The sequence below is a fragment of the Schistocerca nitens genome, chromosome 2, assembly GCF_023898315.1.
Source record: "Schistocerca nitens isolate TAMUIC-IGC-003100 chromosome 2, iqSchNite1.1, whole genome shotgun sequence".
Classification (NCBI taxonomy): Eukaryota; Metazoa; Arthropoda; class Insecta; order Orthoptera; family Acrididae; genus Schistocerca; species Schistocerca nitens.
In genome coordinates, this window is record NC_064615.1 from 281,527,033 (window position 1) to 281,547,841 (window position 20,809).

General features: G+C 41.0%; 1 protein-coding gene across 1 annotated transcript in view; it reads left to right on the forward strand.

Annotated features, from left to right (window-relative positions):
- The first annotated feature begins 1,084 nt into the window (after positions 1–1,084).
- LOC126234368 (uncharacterized) overlaps positions 1,085–20,809 on the forward strand; it is a 226,874-nt gene continuing 207,149 nt past the window's right edge. Inside the window, exon 1 of the mRNA XM_049943055.1 lies at positions 1,085–1,189. The gene's annotated coding sequence lies outside the window, so the exon portion shown is untranslated. The remainder of the gene's footprint in view (positions 1,190–20,809) is intronic.

Sequence of the window (20,809 nt, forward strand, 5' to 3'; positions counted from 1 at the left end):
CTGTGACCGTAGCAGCAGCGCGGTTCCAGACTTAAGCTCCTAGAACTGCTCGGCCACAGCAGCCGGCTAGGATTAGATAATGAGATCCTAACCCAGTGGTTGGGGTTTGCTGTCTGGGCAGAAAAATAATTCATGATGGCTGGAGTAGAGAGGATACAAAATGCAGTCTCGCTGCAGCACGAAAAGCAGTTTAGAAAAAGAGGCGTTTCTTACCATGTGATACGAAACTTCAGTGTTAGAAAAGCTTTTCTGAAGGTAAGTAGTTGTGTACCGAAGTGATACGTGGACGATCAGCAGTCCAGAAAAGAGGCTTCTGAAATATGGTGGTACAGAAGAATACTGACGATTAGGTAGGTAGATTCAGTAGGTAATGAGGAAGTACTGAATGGTACTAGGGAAGAAATACATGACTAAAGGAAGGAATCTGTTGACTGGAAAGCATGAAGGACTCGTGAGATTGGTAATGGAGGGAAGTGCGAAGGGTAAATATTGAAGAGGGACGAATACAGCTAGGACGATGCGGTAGTCATTCAAAATAGGGGGCTGGCAGTGGATAATCTGGAGGGCTGTAGCAAATTAGTCTTCGGGCTGAGGACCAAAACAGCAACACCTTCGACGAATGGGACAAGACTTGGTACCTCAATATGAGACTGGTGTACAGAGTTTGCTACGCTACACACGATGCTTTGGTTTGTGCCTCACTGGTGCGTATGAGCATGTTTTCATCTGCTTGCGTGCGTGCAGAGGTCGCTTCACACAGTGGCAGCGCTTCCATCGGGTATCTACCGTGCGCGGGCTTCGGCGGCGGAGCTCAGCCCGTGGCCTGACCCAGTGGCTGGCCCCGCGGCGTCTGACCGCACCGCCGCCGCCGGAAGCCGAGTGGCGAGCTGCGAGGCCGCGGTGCCGCGCGGTCCGCGCGCTGCCCGGTCAGCCAGCCCCGCGGCCGGCTGGGGGAACCCCCCCGCGCGTGCGCACCTATCGACTCCTCGAGCGGCGCTCCTCGGTCGACCTCGGCGGGCGCGTCGCCGCCTCGCCTGGCTCCGCCGAGGGCGCGCAGCCTCCGGCTGGCGGGCAGTCGTACGTGTGCCGGCGGACGCAGCGAGCGGCAGCAGGCGGCTACTCAGTCGACACAAACGCAGCGACAGCGGGTGGCGAGCAGCGCGCGCCGGCGCTCACATGTGACAGGACTGTGAGTAGCCGCCCCCAGCCCCCGCTACAGGCAGCATGGCCTCGCTGCATGCCGCCTCCAGCCTCCCTGCCACTAGCTACAAACAGCCGCCGCGTCGCCCGACTTCAGCTCTTGTGTACCTTGTGTACGGTACACCTCCAGCCCCGTAGCCTGTAGTGACCGGCAAAAGTTTGTTGTGGCCTTGAGCAATGAGTGTAGTGACCGCCGACCCCTCTTCTCATCACTCCCTTTCGTTGAAAAGCGCTTACTTATTTGCTGTGCAATCGGCGTTCCCCACGTCTGTGAATATGGGACGATTGACACACAATAAGGACTATACATCTTGAAGTCTTAAATATAAGTACACTTACTGTGGTGGAGTACGTAGAACAAACCGCACCTGTCACTCTACCATGCGTAACTAAAAAGAAATTAAAGAACCTGCTACTTACGGACTTTATTTATCTTCGAGTATTAGAAAATTATTTACAACATACTGCATGACAACGTTCTTACTGTGCGTCAAAAATAAAATCATTCTGCATCGCTACCGTCAATAGTAAAATGCATTATATAGCCTAGAATGCACTGATGTAGTTTATTCAACTATTTTCGTAATCACGTTGCGCCATCATGAAGGTATATCAAAGAATTTTAGTGATATCTTTCTTAAACATTTTACTATTGACACCGTGACACAGTACGGATTTTGTTTCATTTGCTGCCACACTAGAAAGGTTGGCATGCAGCGTATTGCGAACGATTTTATGATACATGAAGATCATTGAAATCGATACTTAAAGAAGGCTCATGTATGAGCAGCTAAGAATAGTAGGACATCACTTTTTTTTTTTTTTTTTTTTTTTTTTTTTTTTTTTTTTGTTAGCGTTCCATTGAGTGATTTCCAGTCAGTCCAGTTACTAGTGATACGAACATGCTAAACGATACAAATACTTCGCTTTTTACCGACATACATCTGACGAGTCGTTCTATTTACCTTACCTTAATGAAATCTTGATTCGTACTATACAACGGTGAAAGAGAACAAAAGTACTCAAATATCGCAAAAGTTTCAACTTAATGAACACTGACCTTGGCTACAAACAATGACCTTTCCCATCTCAGCGATGCACTCCCACATACTTGCGTTATTTAATACAACTGTGTTGCACTGATTTAGCTTTCTACAAGACCATATGCAGCTTCCGTAACACAAAATGGCATAAACAATGTTTCACATTATATGCGGACTAATGAAAAATTTTGCCCAAATAACATTTTAGCAAGTCCATCTGAAACTGAATCAGACTGCTCTGCAACTGGACATGCTGTGTTCAGTATCAGATAAAATTCGTGAGTTAAATGGTGTGGCTTTATCTACCTAGCGACCTTAAACAGCAGTGTAAACCGTAAAATATATACCAATTGCCACTGACCTTTTGAACAGATGACTGTCAACAGCTCCCTAACATTTATGACAACACATTACACACACCTACAACATTCTGTACTTGAATACCACCCTTTGCAGTCTTCAGCCATTATCGCTGTGAGTAAATGTCAGACAGCAAACGTTTATAGACACAGTGGCTTCAAAACGTTTTTGATGCATATATGGTGTTTAACACTTATCCACCGTGTTGACTAAGATGGAACCACTAGTAAGAAAGTCTACAGACAGTAAGCAATTTCCTCTATTTTATCCATTATTCACTTCGTTACTTCGTTGTGTTTTAGATGTAATTTTACAATTACTTTCGGCATATCTGCTTCATACAACAACAAAACAAAATTAAATGTTAACATATCTTTGCCGGCAATCGTATGGTCACTTGTAGTTCTAGACCTACAAACATTCCTATTCTGATGGCAATCCTCTTTTGGCGGTACATTTCCAGAATCAAATTGGGTGATGCACACGCATCTCATCACCAGCTATTGCGCCCATTGTGACGCGCTGCACCCACTACAGAACGACAAAACCTTCCATTTGACATCGGCACGTTGATGATACACCAGTCTTCTTCTCACATTCTTCGTGTCTTCAGACCTGTTTTTTCTGAAAATCTGAGTCAGCTGTCTCTGCAGATTGTTAAGACACTGAATACATTTCACTTCAGGCATTCACAATTTCATTAAGCGAATGTTTATTTAGAGGGAACGAGACAAGGTCATATCTCCGTCTCCCGTGATTCGTAAAAAAAAAAAAAAAAAAAAAAAATTGTTTGTTTCAGTGAAGATAGACTGAAACTATTTGCACATAAATAAATTTCCCACGGGATGAAAGTAAATCTAGTTAGAGGGTTTGTTTCCTTGTTGTCATTTGCCATTAGTGAACATGGACCTCCCAACTGCTGAATAACCAAAGTCTCTGGTCACTATCCCTCGGGCTCAGATGATTTATTGATGCCATGTAAACATTTTTGTCAACAGTAATGTGCGGACTAAGAGTGCCGTAGAATATATCCTGAAGACGAATGTAAATACGGTACGTCATACCCTTCTCTTAAACGAACACAGAAGTGCTAATGTTTAAACACTCCTACGCGATAACTCAGTTGCTACTCCATGACGTATGAATGACTTTTTCCGTAAACCACCACACGTTAATGATTAGAAACCAGCCAAAAATCTACTAAAAATATTGTCATAACTAATTCAGTCAACTTACACCCCGATCTAATCACTGTGATTATGATGTCAGTCGCTCTTGTGATTCAAATTGAATGCACGTCAGTCATGGTTGTCGCCCGTTTAACTTTTTTGAAAAGGCTTATTTGGTTGCAGGTCAAGTAAAGTTTTGGTACCACGGAGCTTTACTATCTACGTACGCTGGTTTTACGCTTCCGCCTTCCGCGATCTATGAACTTTACGCAGGGTTTACAAAACGAACATCAGCAGTAGTAAAATAAGCTGAATGGAAAGTTAGAATTAGACGAGGAAATGAAAACTGAAAGAAGCAGATGAGCTTTGTTCTTCGGAAGGCCACACAGCTGGAGGGTGGTTGAAATGCGGATTCGCAAGGACAACAATGAATGGCTTTTTTCGTAAAATTTATGTGTCATTCTTCTGAAAGTAGTCCATCTTGAAATGAGTTGTAAAGTACAAACATAAATTTTAAATAATCTTGCAACGAGTACATACAATTTTGTTCAGAGGTTAAAAACGGTCACAGGCCTCTTATAAGGCACTGTGTCAAAAATGATCAAGATTAACAATTGAGTTGAACGCATCACTAAGTTACAGAAAAGTGGTGGCGACTAGGAATCATTAATGGAATGTTAATTTCTCAAAATCACAAAAGACACTCACTGATTTAATAAGATTTGAAATTCATATAAAAGACATCCCACTAAACATTCGACACACATAGATTAATTCACATACTGCTGTGGAATTTGCTCGTTGATCTGCAGGAGAACACAGAACATCTTTACTCGTATCCATGTAGTCGACACCATAGCATGAAACTCAACTGAACAGGGATTACTTCTTAGTAAAGCTGAGTGCTCATTTCAGCACAGTGCTGACGATTTCGATATACATCTATATCATAGATAAAATTATGCTGCCCTAATTATTTGCTTCCAGTTTATAAGATCTCTCATTTATGACTATATTCACGACAAATTTTAACTGCCGTCAATGGAATTTGTCACAGGACATTATCTGAAGCTCTCAAGAAATGAATTCAAAGACGTACTGGTTACAAATATTCTAACGTGGTCGGAGAATGCTTACATTCATATTAATAAGCTTTCAGTAAAAGCAAACAGCATAGTTAAAAACAACACATTTTAACGAAATTAACCCAAGGAGAACGCAGTCTGGTGAAGACACTTATAATAGTGACTTCCATGGTCTTTTAAGCTTCGCGCGTTTATTTTTAATGTTTTGATTGTTCTGTCAGCTGGTTCTGTTGCAGACAATGTTACGTTCACGATCGCTGTTAGTACGTTGCACATTCAGAGGCACCAATGGCACACGTGTTGTACGATACGTCTTCGTGTAATTAAAGTTAAAGGCTTTACATATTGCCCCAGGGGAGTTTTTAATATAAAGAATACTAGCCATATCATTCTGGTACGTAATCAGTAGCGAAAAGGACAAGAGAAATTATACTACCTACTTGGGTAACACGAAATCACAATCCCCACGTCTTTATTGTTCAGCTGTATGGATACAATTATAACATTTACAAAACTGAAGCTTCGTATTTGTCTTATGTTAACGTAATTTTTACTAATTGATAAATAGTCCGACACTATTGAAATATTAAACCATGCACCATTATTGGAAAGGGACACTTTTGATCGTCACACTCCATGAAGACTACGTTTTACCTTATCCCATGATTCTTATAATTAATTAAGTATCTAGTATATATGCATTTTTGTGTTTTACATTAACATTTCAATAACTGTTACCCCACTCCATCGCTCACAACTAGAGCTGTAAACCTATCATAGGCTACCGTAGACTGTCGTAAGGAATCGTAGACTATGGTAGCTTTCCTAGTAGCTTTATTTAGGGAAGGTCAAACCCCCGTATGTCCTGTCGAGGGTTACCTCACAACGATCGCTTTCTTTACAAATGCGATCAGTATCTTACTAGAGTCCCCTAAAAACCAGAAGCGGTGAACCATATAGAAACTTCTTCAAAGTATTACTTCAAAGTAAACAGTATTTATAGTAAATTGTTTAGTTCAGGTTTTATTCGAATGTTGTTAATTTGTAACGTGAATCAGAGGGATATGGCAGTAAAAATAAGGAAAATAATACAGACAGTAGAAAATGAAATTTCCTCAATAAAAAGGCAAAACAAAAAAAATCACGGAAGAAAAATATATCAAACATCGCTTCAATAAATCATGGAACGTATATAAAAATTGTTCTGTAATTCGTAAACAACTTTCACATTTATCGATACTAACAGGGAACTCTTGCCTTTGACCATGATGAATAACGTTCCACTGGTTACATAACAGCAACGATAGTTATACACACATTTTATGTTATGTATGTAAACTGTACTTGCAATCAACAGTAATTACTTTGGTTATATAAAAGCTTCGAAGTTACGCGACCAACTAATTTCAGCTATCTATAAAATTCAATTTATATTCTTCAAGGATATAAAATACAGAATTATATTACATTGACTTGAGTGCAGTTCCAATTATGTGCGAGAAAAGCTACCAACAAAAAAGGAAACGAATAGAAATAGTTGGTACCTAGTTTCTCACTTACACATTAATTTCTGTTTCTTTTAATCCTACCATTACTACGTCATGTATGTAGTGTACCAAAACTACCGAACCGTAGTTTTGGTAGAATGCAACACTATTCACAACGGATCGTATTAATCGAGTTTTTTGTTTCTTGTGTCTGTTACACGATTCCAGTGAACCAAATTAGAGAGCTGTAAAGTGTTTATATCTTGCAGAAGAGGAACTTTCCGTATGTCATCCAAATCACAGTTTCTACGAAATGCGTTGTGACAATGTTTCACTTCCTGTGATGAGAACCTTTATTTTAGACAAATGATCATGTGTGTGATTTCACTGAACAAGTTTTCTGCCTGCATTATAATTGACATACGGGTTCTTAATGTATACGGTACCAATGGCATTCAGTCTACCGTAAAAAGTGAGTTATTTGTAGGCGACAGTTACTATTAGTCATCTTATATACAATGTCTAAATTTGCTTTCCAACATGACCCGATACAGCCATACATCATAAATCACAAGATGCCCAAGGCTTAAGTTTCTGAAGATGACCGATGTTCGGCAAAAGCCAGTCACGACAGCAAAAGCCTTTCCTGATTGTGTCAAGAAGGAATAAAAGGAGCTGTACTTACGTTTACCCTCAGACTTAGGTGGCCCTTAGTCTTAGTAATTAAATTAGTTGGCCTGTATATTGTTTCACATTTTATTCAACTCGTACATCAAACTGCAGCTGTCTAAACCACAGTGCTGTCGGTGCTGAGCATTAGAGTGCCATCGATATTGCTTTTTGAATTTTAGTTCACATTGTCTACGTTATATGCCCCTGCTATCACACTAATACATCGTGTGAGACTCTCACCAAGCACGGTACGTCTATAGTTATACTGTACTAAACACCATTACCGAGACTATTTACATTTCTAGATATCTACATAAATCTTGTCGTAGAAAAGTATTAAGACGCATTTTCCTCATTATTCTAGGTTCATATAACATCAGTGATGAAAATGGACATTCAATGAAATGCCTCTTGAGATCATCAACATAATGTTATCTGCAGTTACGTGAGTTTTAATGTGTTCTTATTTGCTGGAGTATCCACTTTGTTGTAATAAGTAACAACTGTACCGATGCTTCACCCAAAACAAATAATCAAGCGCTGACATTAGCACAGCATTCTGTACCATTACCAGTCTTGCCCTTGAACGATGAATATCGTGTATTGTTTGGTCGCTTTCCTCCAAAATAAATGTACTGCCAACATTCACACCTAATTTCCACCCACAGAAGCAACGAATGTATGTAATATATACCGATATACAGTTTTAAATCTCATTTTTCTACGCTTATAGTGGCTTTAGATATTGCTTTTTAAGTAGATAACATATCCCCACAATTCCTAAGAGAACTCAACAATGATACGTGATGTAATCTACATACGAGTAGTCCTACATTACTAAGCAGTCCTTCGTAAAAGTTCAGATAACCGTGAAATTCAGTGCCAACATACTACATAACGTGTGTGTTTCACGTTCTATATCCTTCAACGTCCTAGGATTGAAAGACACGGATTATTGTCGAATTGACTGGTTTCGTCAACATTACAAATCATAAATTATGAATGCATGTAGTTCTACGTGTTATAACAGTATTAACTTTGACCACAACAGTTTCATTTTAGGAACTGTTTATTAATGTGTTAGGGACGACCCACGAAAACATGAATGACGAATATAGGATATTTCAGAGTTCTATGTGATAACGTGCGGATTACAACGAATCGTCGAGAATTTTTCCTTTTATGACAACTTCTGCAACAAAGGAAAGTTTCATAAATTTACTATTTTCCGGTTGGTTTTAAAGTTCATCTGAGGTGTGTAAAGCAATTTCCTGAATTTGTAATAATGTAATAAAAGACACATCAGTAGCCATCTGAAGGTAGAAATCCCTGTCATAGGAAGGGACTGCGGGGAAAATTCGGCAGACTATGCTGAGAAACACGTGTTTTCAAAAGTATTATCCGCTATGAATGTGCTGAAATTCTGCCAGTACAGTAGAACTTCCACATCTTACTTAGATTTATAGCTACGTCCTCTTTGCCTTCGGCGGGAGGGGTAGCTAACCCAGACTTCCGGGTTTTGGCAGTAGTAATCCAAACGAACAACGATAAGAAAGAGAGTAAGACTCAACATTTATTACAAAAGAAAAATTATTTCCGTCTTTCCGTCGGACCTACTGGCACATGACAACTAAGGAGAACGATTTTAGATAGACCCGAAGGCAACATTGTTCGCCTTTTTTTGTGGAGAAGGCACGTATGGAGTTTATTATACCCCATCATTTACGTTCGTGTTGCTTGCTCATGCAAAAAGTCTCTGTCCTACATTAAGGCGGAAATGGAATGTTTAAGATAAAGGATTCTGGAATATGCTGTGCACTGCTTACTCTAAGAAGAATTCGTGTGTCAGCTTTCTTGTGTCCCAGGAACGAGACAAATTTATGAGATGGGCTATTGCAAAGCAGACTTAGTAGCAGCAGAACAAAAATTACGATTTTATGTGATGAATTATGATGGAGAATTGAGAACTCGTGAGTTAGAAGTGTGGACGCATGTCCTATCGTCTTCTGAATTCCCAGCGTTACGTATGAATAAAACCAAACGCCCAACCGCTCCCCGCATTGCAAAATGCAATGGTGAGAAATATTTTTTCACATTGTTACGTTTTATTACGATAGTAATTAAAATAATCACAAATTAACGCCTTTCACTCTGTATTAAAACAACTGGTAGTAGGAAGTTTTAGTCTTTCTGCATTTCCTTACAAATCGGAGTTACGATATTTTTCCGCAGGCAAGAGCATCGTCTGTGATGAACCTGAAAGTTACAATTCATACTCTTCTCGCTCTATTTTCTAAACTCCATGCACATATGAAACCACGTGCAGTCAGTGTTGCAAAGACTGCGGAAAACCTTTCGATTAATTTCTACCCGCGTTTCTATTACAGAAATCACTTCAATTTGTGTATCTAACAAGGTGTGTGATTAGACTGAAAATTGATTAAAAGACAAAGAGCAACGCACAATCATAAATAGGAAATCATTTACAGATCCACAGAAAAGTGGAGTGGTTCTTTTACTCTTCACGACTCACATTCTTAGGTCTGTTAGTCGCGTTCTCTATCTTTTGAGCTGATGGGATTGTCTATAGCGTCGGCTCATCAGTACAATAATATTAGTAATCTCTTTATTATTTGTATTTTCTGCTACCAGCATCTATTATTTGTTTTATGTTTAATTTAACATACCGCAATGCGTTTCGAGCATGTTCTTCTCGTCTTCATGCGTTTATACACAGAGAAAATTGTCACTTAAAAATAAAACGTCTTGAACTAATAAACATACGACTTTTTTTTATTGTTCGCTGTTGGCGTCCAAATTCGCTGCTGGTGTCGCTGTTGGGGAATTTGGACACCAACAGCCACATCAGCAGCGAACCATATACGAAGTGTCATTTGTTAACTTATTTTAAGACATTTTTTAATTATCAGCTTCCTGTTGTACGAGCGCATGAAGAGGAGAAAAACATGTCCGAAACGCGTTGCAATATATTAAATTAAACATAAAATAAATAAAAATGACTGGTAGAAGGAAATACAAATAAGTCATTATTCCACACAGTCACCGTTCCCAAAAGTAGTCAGTATGGCCACAGGCAATAATAATAATAATAATAATAATGGTATCCTATTTGGAAGTGAGAAAGTGTGCTACAGAGACCAACATATAACTTACAATTTTGTTCTTTGCGAAACTTAAAGTACGTACTGTCCCTTTATGACATGATTAACAAGTTCTACTAAAGTGAACAACAGAGATACGCGTGTGACAGTACGTACGGATATGAAATTCAGCGATCACATAAGCTATTTTGACGGTGAGGCAGGTGACTAGATTCATTTTATTGGTGAGATACTGGAAATACTGCAATACATGTAGGAAAGAGGTTGCGGGCGCAGTAATTATGCGGCCCGTACTCAACTGTTGCTGAAATGTGTGCGACCCATATAAAGTCGGAATAAAAGGAGACATCATGTGAGTAAAAATAAGAGTGTTTGTAATGATCACTGGCCTCCTTCGCTGATCAACATCTATATGGATACTCTCCAAATCACATTTAAGTGCTGGCAGAGGGAGAGAGTGCAACATAAGCGATGAAAAGTCTTAACTAAGTGACACTCTTAGCAAGTAAACTTGCTTAGGAAAGAGATTTCTATGCTAATACGACGAATATACTTGAGCCACGAGCGTATCTATTCCGCAAAGTCCGAGAAGTCGAATAATGAAAGTTGGTGCTGAGACTTAAGGACGCAAGTTCTTTCGATGTTCATTCCATGAGTCGAAACGGGAGAAAACTCAAAATGTGGTACACTGAAAAAGTTGCCTAACCACAGCTAAGCATATTACAGTGATCGACAGAGCGGTGGACGCCTAGGTGTAGACTGTTCCAGTGGTGTCCTGGGTAAAGGTAATATCCAAGCCCATGTGTGACATAGTAATGTGAAATCTGCTCCGTTCCCTGAATAACTGGGACACATTTGCAGCCCACGTCTACATCTACATCTACATCCATACTCCGCAAGCCACCTGACGGTGTGTGGCGGAGGGTACCTTGAGTACCTCTATCGGTTCTCAGTTCTATTCCAGTCTCGTATTGTTCGTGGATACAAGGATTGTCGGTATGCCTCTGTGTGGGCTCTAAGCTCTCTGATTTTATCCTCATGGTCTCTTCGCGAGATATACGTAGGAGGGAGCAATATACTGCTTGACTCCTCGGTGAAGGTATGCTCTCAAAACTTCAACAAAAGCCCGTACCGAGCTACTGAGCGTCTCTTCTGCAAAGTCTTCCACTGGAGTTTATCTATCATCTCCGTAACGCTTTCGCGATTACTAAATGATCCTGTAACGAAGGGCGCTGCTCTCCGTTGGATCTTCTCTATCTCTTCTATCAACCCTATCTGGTACGGATCCCACACTGCTGAGCAGTATTCAAGCAGTGGGCGAACAAGCGTACTGTAACCTACTTCCTTCGTTTTCGGATTGCATTTCCTTAGGATTCTTCCAGTGAATCTCAGTCTGGCAACTGCTTTGCCGACGATCAACTTTATATGATCATTCCATTTTAAATCACTCCTAATGCGTACTCCCAGATATTTTATGGAATTAACTGCTTCCAGTTGCTGACCTGCTATATTGTAGCTAAATGATAAAGGATCTTTCTTTCTGTGTATTCGCAGCACATTTCACTTGTCTACATTGACATTCAATTGCCATTCCCTGCACCATGCGTCAAATCGCTGCAGATCCTCCTTCATTTCGGTACAATTTTCCATTATTACAACCTCTCGATATACCACAGCATAGTCGTGTTTCGACAGACGCTGATCACGCGTGGCGGTCTCTGCCATGGTGCACGTCAAATAACAAATCACATCATTAACCGCATACGAGTTGCCACTAATGGTCTGTGTGAGATCTAAGTGTTGGTTTTAGTCCCGCTCGCAGAGCCTAACGAACACAAAACCACGTCATCATAACTCTATTAAATGCCACGTCACTCTACGCTCCCGTCTGTGCTCCCGTAACAAACTCGCGTGGTAATTACAGAGCCGACGAGAATGAATAGCAAGTAACTGCTGGCGTAACCTAGAGGCATCGTTTGGTCGCAAATTACAAACTCTACGGAAACAGAAATTCGGATGACATTGTATGATGTATACGGCAATATAAGGTCAGCAATAGTTGTGTTTGGTCCGTGGCCACGAAATATTTTGCATAAAAAAGTTCACTACCTGAACTATAAAACTTAATTTCTACTGTGAGTTTCTGTGGCGAAAGAATCTTATTTTCGTTTTCTCTCTTCATTGATATTAAGGTAAGTTTTAAATCCGCAAAATCTGAGAGAGCATTTGTTCCATATTGTGGGATATCTTCAAGCATATAGACGGTCTGACATCGTCATGAAGTTTTTCAACCATATCTGAAAATCGGGTATATATCTTGGAAAAGGCGGAGTACTATTTTATTTAACTAAGCAAAGAAGCTTGATAACAAACAATTTAGTGACTAAAACTTATTCACCTAATGACTCATTCTCCGAAAGTGTTCCTGAGAATGTTAGGAAACCGACTAAAGAGAAAGACGAGGGCAAACTGTTATGGAGTGCAGTCTGGTTTTTAGGAATGCGCTGTTCACAAAAGACGTATTCTCTCCAGGTCACAGCACAAAAATGTCCTTCTCTGCCTTATAGGTTACGAAAGTTATCTGACAATGGTAGACACCACACCCGTATTGACTAGCTTGAATAAACTGGGTTGATAACAAAGATATGCAAATAGCGGAAAAATTGTTCTGCATTCATTGCGCCAATATAGAGGTAGGATACACGTTTCAAATTAACTTAGAGCTGTGCAATGTGTATATTATCTCCGTCATATTCCCACTTATATTATATTCTAAGAAATAAATGTTTCGACAAAAGAACGAAGATCAATGGTACACGTAACTTCCGTTATACAGATGACAGTGCGATATTCTCTTCAGCTCCTTGCAGACGAAATGCACAAAAACAGAAAAGAATTTGTACCTCGCATGAACGTCCGAAAGACAAAACGTATGCTTCGTAGCAAAAAGAGAATAAATAATTTGATTATCAACCGTTACAACAACGATCCTTAGAAAGAGGACAGCCAGCATCATTCCTGTAACTTCTCGCTACGAGCTTGTGTTTTGTCTCTAATCACTTCGTCGTAATTGGATAAGAAAATACTTGAGCAAAATATTAAAACGTAATTGTTACGGCAGTGGCTACCATAATAATTGAATCGTCACGAGGGGATGAAAAACAACGGACAATTCCGAGTGGGACACGCGCTCTGAGGGTTCCGTAGTAACTTAACTAACAGTTCATCTATAGGTTTTGATCATTAAGTTCGTGAGAATCAAACTATGTGAAATAAGTGGTCGTATCTTTGGACTGACTTAGAATCTCAAATTTTTTACACTGCCAAGGGAACGTAGAGCTTAGTAGCTGACAAACTGCAAATTGATACTTCCGCCCGTTCCCGAGAAAATGGGGTTTTAATACACAAACTGACAGACGGACAATAAACGGCAAAAAAGTAATATTTATGTGATGTATTAGGTCTACAACTTTGCTTCCTCCGTTTTGCAGTAGACGGCAGTAGCGGCAAGTGGGGTTCAGGTGGTTGGTCATAGGTGTAATGCAATAAGCTTAGGCATCTGTAAACATAATTCCATAAAAATATTAGTCGATTTGTGATTGCATCATAAGGTTATTCTCGATTAAGTACGTCAACTTACGTACCCATTTCTCGCCGTTTCCGCTAAGTTTTCATTTTCTGCTTTTACGTGAAGAGATTAGCGGCTGTGCCTCTTAAAATACTGGGTAGGACCAATGGTGAGGGAACTATTAGTGGAAGAACGTGCAGGGAATGTTTTCAACCCCTTAAGAACGGTGACTCTGATGTCGAAGACCGGCGTGGCTGTGGAAGATAGAACGTTCTCGTAGCTACTGAAACAGACGAAGAAAATCACAGGACATCGTTATCGAAAGCAATTGATGCGTTAGAGCCATGCGCTGAAACACAAACGGCCACCATACAGCGATAGACACGTAAAGGTAATTTTGCAGCAGGTCAGTGCTCGACCCCACGTCGCAAACCCCGTCCAAATATACATGAAAACGTTGAAATGAGAAGTACTGTCCCTCCCGCCGTATTCTCCGCACATTGCTGGCTGCCACCTTTTTCGATCAGTGACATATAGACCGGCTGACCAGCACTTCCGGTCATATGAACAAGTGCAAAATTGAATCGATTCATGGATCCCCACAAAAGACACCCAGTTCTTCCACCACGGGATTCGTAAGCTGTCCGAAAGATGGGAGAATGTAGTGGCCAGCAATTGGCAATATTATGAATCATAATTTTCTTGTAATTTTTTCACAATAAAGCCCCGAACTTCGAGAAAAACTGGCAGAAGCATAGTTTTAGACCTAGTATAAAGAGCGATTAAGACGTTTGAGGGCGTTGCTGCAGCGTATATTCAACGTAGCGTGACTCCCGTGCGAGTATATCAGCATCGACATATAGGAACTGGATTAGTGTGACATTAGTGTCTTTCCGAAGAGTGTGTACTAGTTGCGGAAACATGAACTATGGTAACGTTATTACCAAACGCGTCGAAACTGGACCAACGTTCTGATATTCTTTGCTTGGCTTCCGAGGGAAAACATAGGTAGATATCCATCGGAGAATGAAGAATGTGTGTGGGAGAGCCTGTCTGTGGAATTGTGCACCAAGTTCCGTGCTGGTCACGATTTGACAAAAGACGCCGTTCGATCTGAGAGGCCAGCAGAAGCTACTCCACCTCAAGTGGGAGATATTTCAGTCCCCACCCTATAGTCCTGATCTCTCTCATTGTAGTTATCGCGCCTTCGGTCCCTTGAAAATGGTCTTAAAGGGTCAACGATTCCTGTCTGACGAGGATGTGCAGCAGACAGTTACGGACTTTTTTAACGCAGCAGGACACAGTGATTTACCAAACTAGTGTCTTCAACCCGGTGCGTCGGGGGTATGGTTGCCTCAACGAACACGGCGATTTTGCGTGATTGGCAGACCGATTAAGGTTTGAGCAGCCCCCGAATGGCAACTTTTTGATCGCCCCTTACAATTAAAAATTAACATTTTTCAGATTTTTCTTTAATTATATTGTGGAACCTTGATTCTCGTTAGGTTTCACTATTCTAGGTCAACGGGAAGCACCCTACATGTCTTCATGAGGAAGTTAGGGAATATCAGAGTAAGTGATATAAATGGTTGTGTCTTTTGATTGCAGTGACTTACAAGCTTAAAAATTTTACGAAATAGCAGTTCCGGCTCTGTTAAGAAGCACAATGCAGTGTTCCATCAGACATGCACGCATATCTGAAGGAACATTGCGTCTTATACCTTAAGAACACTCACACTGCTATTTAATATTTATTCGCCAATACCAGGCCCTCGACTCTTAATAAATATGTCATTCCTGGACAGGAATATACGCAACGTAATAGAGCAATTTGTGACACATGGACGTCGACATATGTAAGGCTATGTCTGTCTGTGATTCGTGCACGGATAGCCGAAACTGTTCAGGCGACCGCTCTCGTAAAGCGGGAAATACGGGATCGAATCCCGGCGCAGCACTGTATTTCATTGGCAGCATCCGAATACACAGCCAACAGTGGTTCATAATCGCCATTGCGAATGCATTTGCTGCATTAGAGTATTAAATACTGCACACCGCCAAAGGGACCGTAGACCATAGTACTTCAAATAAATTAGACATAGTATCTGCACTCGTTGAGAAAAGCGGGTCTTAACAGGCGGACAGGCAGACGGACCACAAAGTAATCCTATCGTGGTTTCGTTTTGGCCGAATGAGCTACGAAATCCTAAAAACTAGTCTTAGTACTGCACGCACATTATTTGAAAATCTTAAATACCTGACACCTATTTGCGGTCTTAAATTTACCACAAGCTGGCGAACTGTAAAGTGTTACGTACTTTAGGAACTGCAGTATTGAGTATAATCTTGAAACAGTAAAACAGTCAAGCTAAAAATACAGAAATCATAACCATGAAACACAGAACAAAAATTGGACACGTGTTTTCAGGCGTGATTCCAGTTTTGTGCAACTAATCATTGAAGGGAAAAAGGAAACCGTGCACGTGGGTGCGAAAATGTTGCCTGGGGGCAGAATATCCAAGAGTAACCCGACACAACTGGAAGAACTTATGGAATTCTTCTCTTCAGTTGCTTTTATATTAGTCTCTGCCCCGTTTCAATAACGCTCAAGTTTGTTTTTATGATCATGACCTAGACCACTCACCCAATACCTCAGCGTGTACTGCGCTTCCGCCGTAGAACTGTCGTTCGTAGAAATGCTAAAATGCACCGGTACAATACAAAAGCTCTACACGTTGGGAATAGCTGCTTATATACCAATTAGTGTGGCACATTTATGGTAATGTTAACTCTATTCAGTTGGACCTTAAGGGGCATATCTAGGCATCAGCTGTTCATACGCAGTTCCTTAGAAAACTCTAAAAAATATGGAATTTTTACCATTTTTCGTTGATTTCAAGAGGGCTTTGTAAAGAAAACGACAGAAATTTTTCAATATATTCCTGAGATCCCGATACAGAACGATCTGGAAAATTTTCTGCATATCTTTATTCATTTAGGGTATACAGAAGTTCAAAATCACCCTTCCTGTACACATAAAATCCGGCGTTAAGCGAAAACGTAGTTTATGAAATGACATAGCACAGAGAAATATGCTACAAACTGTTCGAGTTACTACCAGAATCGTTGTCGGAACCACGTGTTGTAGCACTGAAGCAAATGCAAATTATTTACGCATGTAAAAACTGGTCTGAGGTGTAAAATTACTTTTGCGTCGTTTCGATTTCACAACATATGCTGTCAAAATTTTACTGACCCTTAAAGTTCTTCTCATATGTGTGGCACGCCTGTTGTAGCAGGAAATAGAAGAGTATCACAGCAAAAATGCTCCTATAGGAACACAAAGAAAGATGAATATGCTTCTGTTTAAAAAGCTCTGACTGAAAAGTAGGGTACCAGCTGCCTCAATTTACCTTCCTCAGCACCTTAAAGAACTTCTCGAAAAATTTTCCGAACTTATTCGTCCTTCTTTATACTGAGGGAGACGGAGACAGTGGCAGAGGGAAAGAGAAGAAAAAGTAATGAATACTGGAAGGTTGTAGACAATGGTTATGGTATAGATAGGGTGAAGGAGACAACACAATAGCGGTGTGAGAGAAAGAGAGGGTTACAGTGGTGGGACAGGAATAAAAAGAAGGAGAAAAGTGGAAATGGGTGAGAGCCTATGATAACGACAGACAGAGCCTATGACAATGAAAACGGGAAAGAGGGAGTTAGTGATAGACGCAGCAATGTGGAAAGGTAAGAATGAGAGAGCAAGAGGGAGACGGTTACAGTGAGAGCAGACAGCAGTAGTGGGACATATCGAAGGGCAAAAAGGCTGTGGCATGGAAGACAGAGGGACACAATGACAAAGAGTTTGCCTGATGATTGACAGTGTGGGCAAGTGGGAGTGGATGGGTATGAGTGAGTGACAGTAATGGACTAGCAGGTTTGAGCGAGTTACAGTTAGGGGAGCTAGTGGGGGTGGCTGGTGAGTCGCATGTTGTAAATATTGCTAATATGTTTGCATGTCAAAATGTTTTGCAATATTTTAGAGGTATGTGGGAGGGTAGAATGAAGTATCTTGTACGCCACTTCTCAGTCATACTCTTTTAAACAAGGTCACATTCACCTGTTCGTGCACCAATAGGCCCATTTCTCCGCTGGTATACGATACACCAAAAGTAAGAAGAATATCACTTTTGGTGATAGCTTCTGGTGTCGGAATTTTAATGGTCAATAGGATACGAAGGCGTGCTGAGAAGTAATGCCTGTAAATTTTTTATTCTTTTCTCACATCGGTTGAAATGTGACGTATTACGCAGATTAATTTCTCGACTTTCCTGTTTCGGTTACGCAAGTGCAACGCTCTACTGCTAGAGGGCTCCGAATTGTTGCATGTAAAAAGTTGTCAACGTAACTACGTCGGAGTTTAACACACAGCGTGTTGTAGTAGAATTTGTACCCGCAGAAAACGTGCCTCCAGTTGAAATCCATAAGAGAATAGAAGATGCGTACGGTAATGGCTTTGACACCAATAATACGTGATATTGGGTGGTTCATGCTCGTAACGGAGGAAATAGTGGTGCTAAGCTCATTGTGTGTGACACAGCTCGGAGTGGACGATCGCGTACGGCAACTTACGAGCCTCACCGGAATCAGGGTGATGAACTCATCAGAGAAAATCTTCGGTTAACACGGACACAGCTCTCAGGTACGTGTGTTATGTCATGAAAACTTGTACGGGCCATCATTATACAACTGCGGCACAGAAAACTCTGTACACAATGGGTCCCTCGAATGCCCACTCCCGATATGAAAAAGACGAAATTGGAAATCTGTCAACAAGGTCTTTTGCGTTTTGAGCAAGAGGGCTCCTTAACAACATTGTGAGAGGCGATGGAAACAGTGTGCATCATATTGACCCCGGAAATGAGAGAGCATCAGTGGAGTTCAGCCACAAGTGATCACTGCACAGGAAAGTTCAACACCATGTCATCAACAGGAGAAGTCATGCTTATAGTGCTCTGGGACGTTCAAGATGAGGGGCGTTTGGAAACTATGGCTACAGGCACCAAGGTACTGCAAGATTCTCAGAAAACTGGAAACACGCATTCAAAGAGTTTGTTCACACATGGAGCACTCCCTCCTTCAGAATGCCAATGCAAGCCCACACACGAGCGCTGTGACAATTTCAACGATCCGACGGCTTAGTATCTCTGTCTTCGGTCATCTTCGATGCAGTCCCGACTCCATCCCATCTGATTTTAATCTGTTTCCAGAATTTAGAGAACACCTCTGAGGGCTTCAAGTTGACAGTGATGAAGTTTTGCAAAGAGAGGTGAGGTGTTGGCTTCGTTAAAGAAGTCAAACATTCTACTGTGACGGATTCAGCAAACTAATATCTCGTTGTGTACGTCGCCAGGGTGACTCTGTTGAGAAATAAATACCTAGTATGAAGAATGAAGACTATAAATGTTCGCAGCTCGTGGTCGTGCGGTAGCGTTCTCGCTTCCCGCGCCCGGGTTCCCCTGTTCGATTCCCGGCGGGGTCAGAGATTTTCTCCGCCTCGTGATGACTGGGTGTTGTGTGCTGTCCTTACGTTAGTTGGGTTTAAGTAGTTCTAAGTTCTAGGGGACTGATGACCATAGATGTTAAGTCCCATAGTGCTCAGAGCCATTTGAACCATTTTTGAAGAATATAAATATATAAATAAATTTTCATTAAAAAGAAACTTAGCTCTCAAATAAAAAATCGGAGGTGGTACTTTTCAGTACGCACTCGCATGTCCACAGTGATGCATTTTCTCATTGTTATTTCTTGTTCGTGGTAGTAATTGCAAGAGTACGTCGCATGTAGTTTGATCTTTGCATTGCCTGTACTCTGTTTAGCATAGAATGTTGAACAAGAAGATTCTTTTCCGATTTCTTTAAACTGATTAAATATTTTAGACTGCAGAAGTGAAATTAAATCCCAATCTACATTCCTATTCCTTTATTCTTTTTTGTGTTAGGTTACTTTGTAGACTGGAATGGTCTTCAAAACATTACAGTGAAGTACAGGGCTATTACAAATGATTGAAGCGATTTCATAAATTCACTGTAGCTCCATTCATTGACATATGGTCACGACACACTACAGATACGTAGAAAAACTCATAAAGTTTTGTTCGGCTGAAGCCGCACTTCAGGTTTCTGCCGCCAGAGCACTCGAGAGCGCAGTGAGACAAAATGGCGACAGGAGACGAGAAAGCGTATGTCGTGCTTGAAATGCACTCACATTAGTCAGTCATAACAGTGCAACGACACTTCAGGACGAAGTTCAACAAAGATCTACCAACTGCTAACTCCATTCGGCGATGGTATGCGCAGTTTAAAGCTTCTGAATGCCTCTGTAAGGGGAAATAAACGGGTCGGCCTGCAGTGAGCGAAGAAACGGTTGAACGCGTGCGGCAAGTTTCACGCGTAGCCCGCGAAGTCGACGAATAAAGCAACCAGGGAGCTAAACGTACCACAGCCGACGGTTTGTAAAAACTTACGGAAAAGGCTAAAGTAGAAGCCTTACCGTTTCGAACTCATTGATGGGGACATGCTGCGCCGAGTGTGGGAGGAACTTGATTATCGGCTTGATGTCTGCCGAATCACTAAAGGGGCACATATCGAACATTTGTGAATGCCTAAAAAAACTCTTTGAGTTTGTATGTGTGTGCAAAGCATTGTGAAAATATCTCAAATAATAAAGTTATTGTAGAGCTGTGAAATCGCTTCAATCATTTGTAATAACCCTGTATTTCGCAAGATCTCTCCAAATTTCTTAGCTATCTCAGATTTGAAGTGTACACTACAAACCTTTATGGGGTACTGGGAGCTTCCGGTGCCACAAATAATTTCCCACTTTGTTCTTATTATCCGTAACAGTGTGGGGAAACCGCGAGTGTGTACGAGCTAAAATGTCTTAGATTATCTCACCGTGGTCATTTCGGGAGCTGAATGAGTCTTGAAATAACCCATTAACTACAATTTTTTTAAATTTTTTCTTTATTACTGTTCATTTACATCCAAAGGATCAGTAAAACACCTATTTTCAACTACTGGAGCAACATTTTTAGAGAAATTTTAGTC